At 38.9% G+C, this 4,286-nt stretch overlaps 1 long non-coding RNA gene across 2 annotated transcripts; it reads left to right on the top strand.

Annotated features, from left to right (window-relative positions):
* Window positions 1-2,592: 2,592 nt before the first annotated feature.
* Window positions 2,593-4,286, top strand: LOC112296105 (uncharacterized). 2 transcript variants are annotated; one of them, XR_002973840.2, is made up of 4 exons: window positions 2,593-2,732; window positions 2,933-3,044; window positions 3,326-3,533; window positions 3,909-4,286. It is a non-coding gene; the product is annotated as an uncharacterized LOC112296105 (long non-coding RNA). The 2 variants fall into 2 exon arrangements; XR_002973839.2 differs by having other exon boundaries at window positions 2,661-2,801.

A 4,286-nucleotide genomic window follows, 5' to 3' on the forward strand; every position in this document is an offset into this window, starting at 1 on the left:
TACATTACTCCAGCATGGCATGCTTGCGGAAGCCGTCTTTCCTATTTCAATAATTCCATTCGTACACCCTGATACATTCAATCAAAAGGCAGAGGGTGTTCGACCAGAATTCCACCAGGGAGTTTAAACGGCGGTTGTTGGGTTGTTTCTTAAGTTCGTGACTACCCTCACAAAAGTAACAAGCTCGTCACCGTTCGAAAGAGCAGACGGAATTTCGCAACAACTAACTGACCCCTATTTTCAAGGATGCACCTCGATAAGGAACACATTCCATAAATAGTCAAAGCTTCACCACCTTATTGTCTCCGTCCAACATGGACCTCGACGCATGAGACGATCCTTCAACCAGAACATACCGAAACAGGACAACAACATCCAACCAGGACAACAGACACAAGCGGTTATCAACGGCTCAGCATACGTCCTTGGCATGGCGAAGGAACAAAATAAGTCACTTCGACAGCAACTAAAATATGACCCATAAAAAACAAGTCCTGGAGAATCGTGAACATTAATTGAGTTCATTCTGACATATATCATGCTCGTTGGTCTGAAACCTTTGTTCAACCTGACGGCTTGACCAGTGGGCTCCACTGCCCCCGTCGTTGCCATGTCCGCGGTGTGCCGTATGTAGGGATGACTTGCAATTGCCTACACTACAGTCTCCGCGCATCACTGAGATAATGTCTAGAACACGTCGACGTTCATCAACGGCGCTAACCCTGGCAGGGTTGCGTCTCTGACTCGCAGCAACCTTCGCAAACCTTACGCACGCTGAAAAACACTGATACGCGGTGGCTAGATCCACTCACACGCGTATCATCGCCAATGCCTATCTCTGGTCAAATGCCGATCAAGCACCATCAGATCGGCAGATGATAGGACCGATATTTACGAGAACAGGAGGTGTTCAGTTGATGTCCAGATTTCAACACGCAGAGTACTCTGATTCCAATGTCTACGACCCCATCTCAGCGGGAGAGTCGCCGGCTCCAACACAGGCATGCATCCACAGGGGCGACAGTTCATTCGTTATTAAATCTAACACAGCATTTCTAGAATACAGGGCTCGATCTGGGAGGTTACCTTTGGAGCAGATCCTTTCAGAACTAGAATCTCACACGATTGCAGCTTTTCTCTACTGACCACAGGATCGACGCACCACACCAGTTAATGTGGTTGCGCAATCGGCTCAAACTGGGTGTGCTTCAGAATCCCATACCACCCAAGTGGTACTCTCTGATCGATTGCGCATTGTGCGACTTGCATCATTGTCGAACGCTATCTACACCTCTTGTTGCATGTCTTGACATGTTCGGCGCCCACTCACCGGATGTTGCTCAATCCGATGCAGTGAAGTCGATGAAAATAGAGTCTGATCCAAACATGAGACTCTGAATCATCGATCGTGAATCTGGATCTCGTGCATCGGCGAGCGAGCTCTGGGCTGCACCATGCGAGCTATCACACCCAATTTGGCAATGCTGCAAGCTCCACAACATTTGCATGTTGTGCTCGTTTTAAATTTAATAAATTATTAATAAATTTAATAAATTTATTTCTAGATAGATATTTGATTTAATATGTGATATTCATGTGAGTATTAAAAATCTAAACAAATTTGTATTTTTTTTATTATGACTATTTTTTCATTAAATCATATATATATATATATATATATATATATATATAGTTAATGATGTTTTTATTAAAGTGAAAGTGATTTAAATCTTTATCATATTACACTTAACATTTTATCTTTTAAATCAGAAAAATTATCCACTTAAATATATTTATAAAAAAATAATAGAAAAGTTTTGTAAAGACACAAATAATGAATGTTTACCAATTTTTAGTTATTATGATTGTTTGAAAATATCAAAATTCTAGATTTTTTTCTTAACACAAATTAATTTTATATTAATCTATTGAAATTACAATAAATTAACATTAAAATCAATTAAAATTAATATAAAATAATCAATTTATTTTTACACAAATCTCTCTCTCTATATATATGTGTGTGTTTTGAAATAATCATCTTAAATTTTCATTTTAAATTATTCTATATAATCAAATTATACTTAAAATTTTAAATTTTGATATTTAGATTGAAAATAAAGCAGCTTCGATAATGATATAAGAATTCCCATTACTTATTTATATATATATATATATATATATATATAGATAGATAGATAGATAAAGAAATTCTAAATTCTAGTCCTTTAAATTTACGAAATATCAAAAAATACAATTTAAAAATCATAAATCCTAAATTTGTGGTCCTCAGATGAGAATGAAGTGGAAGAAACATTGAAGGAAAATCCAAATGGTCAGTAGCAAAGTGGAGAATTAAAAAGTTTCTTTCATAGTTGGTTTTAAAACTTAGCCCAAGATTTTACCTTCGCATAACTACTACCTGGTGGATTGTAATTTTCAGGAATTGAGGCAAGGCAAAATGTTTTGTCCTACTACCCATTTATTGCTTTTGTGCTCAGATGCAATAAATGGATGAGTAGAATGCTTCTATAAAAAAATATTAAAAAATAGTTACACATTCTCTAATTTGAACAAGCGCCAGTTTGCAACCAGTAGTACTACGCCAGTTTGCAAGCCTAAGTGTGGGGGATGTTTTTTTTAGGGTTTTAGCGTTGCGTCGCCACTCTCGGCGTCATTCGATGGCTCGGACAACAGAAGTCTCATCGCCAATCTGCCCAGCTCGCTTTCAGGTTCGTCATTGTGCTAGCATCGATCAAAAAGTTATGTGCTTTCCCTGTTACTTCGGAACCCATCTGCAGGTGAGGCGAGTCTACTGTTTCATTTTGTTCTGCTATTCCTGTATTGTTTACTTATCATGGAGGTTTTCTCGGTTCCTTTGGAGGCTCATCTATTCGAGCACACTCATCCTCCTCCTCTTTGTGGAATCCAGTTCTAGGTTCTACTTCTCGGAAGAGTTGAAACTTTGATGGTTTGAAGCTCTGGTTAGGAGCGCAATAACGAGTTGGGTTCAGAGCAACACAATCGAGCAATACAGTTGTAAGGTGGGCTATTCTAAACCATTGGGTTTAAGTGTTGTGATGTTGAAGATTATACCATATTTTGGTGTGGGTTTGATATCGCCCGTCAGTTTGAGTCACTATTAGCATGTAATGCTCACAATTCACGTCATGTGGATTGTAATCCTGCAATGAAGGTCGGGAAGGGCACGATTGTGACGCTTACATAACGGACGGACTCTTTGCGCCATCGTAAGAATGTGCAAGGGATTTTCGGATAAGTGTACAAGTTGCTGTGAGTGTGATTCCTTTTTTAGCGTTTGTAGGTACAAAGTCAGCCTTCTTTTTAAGGCATTCTTCGCATAGCATCCCAACAGTATCTGCTTGGAGTGGTTGCTGCCGCTGAAGCATCTTTCGTCCTGCTGCTGTTAGCACCCTTGTCAATTGGGCTTTCCATATAAGTTCTGGAGCTAGCGAAGAGAATACTCCAATCCAGTATGGCTGTTGCGCCGTGCTCTCTTTTCCAGCTCTCGGGTAAGATGTCAAAACCATGTTTTAGAACCACAATCACTTTCAGTCTGTGTTACAGGTTTTGAGAGTTTCGATTCAAGCTGTTGTGACATAGCGTATGTCTTTCCTTAGAAGTTTCATGTGGAAATCTCGAAGCATCTCAAATTTGACGTGGACGTTTGAGATTTTGGCTGCCATACGTCGGGTGGTCTTTCTTTGAGATTGTATTTTTCAAGGCTAATCCAGCCATGGGGGGATTGTTTAAAATTTCTCTGTGGACTGTGACGTTGATAAGAAAAAGATCTGTGTTCTTGAAGCACAATAATCTCTTGTATTCTCGTTTCTTATATCGGTAGTGCTCTGGCTTTTCATTGTCATCAAATATGGATTGGACTGCAGAAGCCTACTGGGAGTATGAAAACCTTAACAATTGCAGTAAGGAGGAGTGTTCGCCATTTGAGAAATCTTTTTTCAAAGATCAGTAAGAGCCGCATTCTTCCGAGAACGTCTTATTTGTCAGCTCAATTCAAACCGGCAACCTCCTATACCTGCATGCATCACCAAGAACATCCACAATTTGCACGAGTATTATGACACTTAATAGTGTATACTTTGAATTTACTAGATCAAAGTACTAGATCATCAAATTTATTCAAGTCTTGTCTCTATGTGCTTGCCATTAGTGGTGTTTTCTTGTACTGGTAGGTATGCGGCTTTTTCTTTTCTATTTTTATATTTCTAAAAGTAAATAAGTGAATAAAAACAATCTTCAACGTT

This window comes from Physcomitrium patens, chromosome 2, assembly GCF_059467195.1.
Source record: "Physcomitrium patens ecotype Gransden chromosome 2, ASM5946719v1, whole genome shotgun sequence".
In the NCBI taxonomy this organism is placed as follows: Eukaryota; Viridiplantae; Streptophyta; class Bryopsida; order Funariales; family Funariaceae; genus Physcomitrium; species Physcomitrium patens.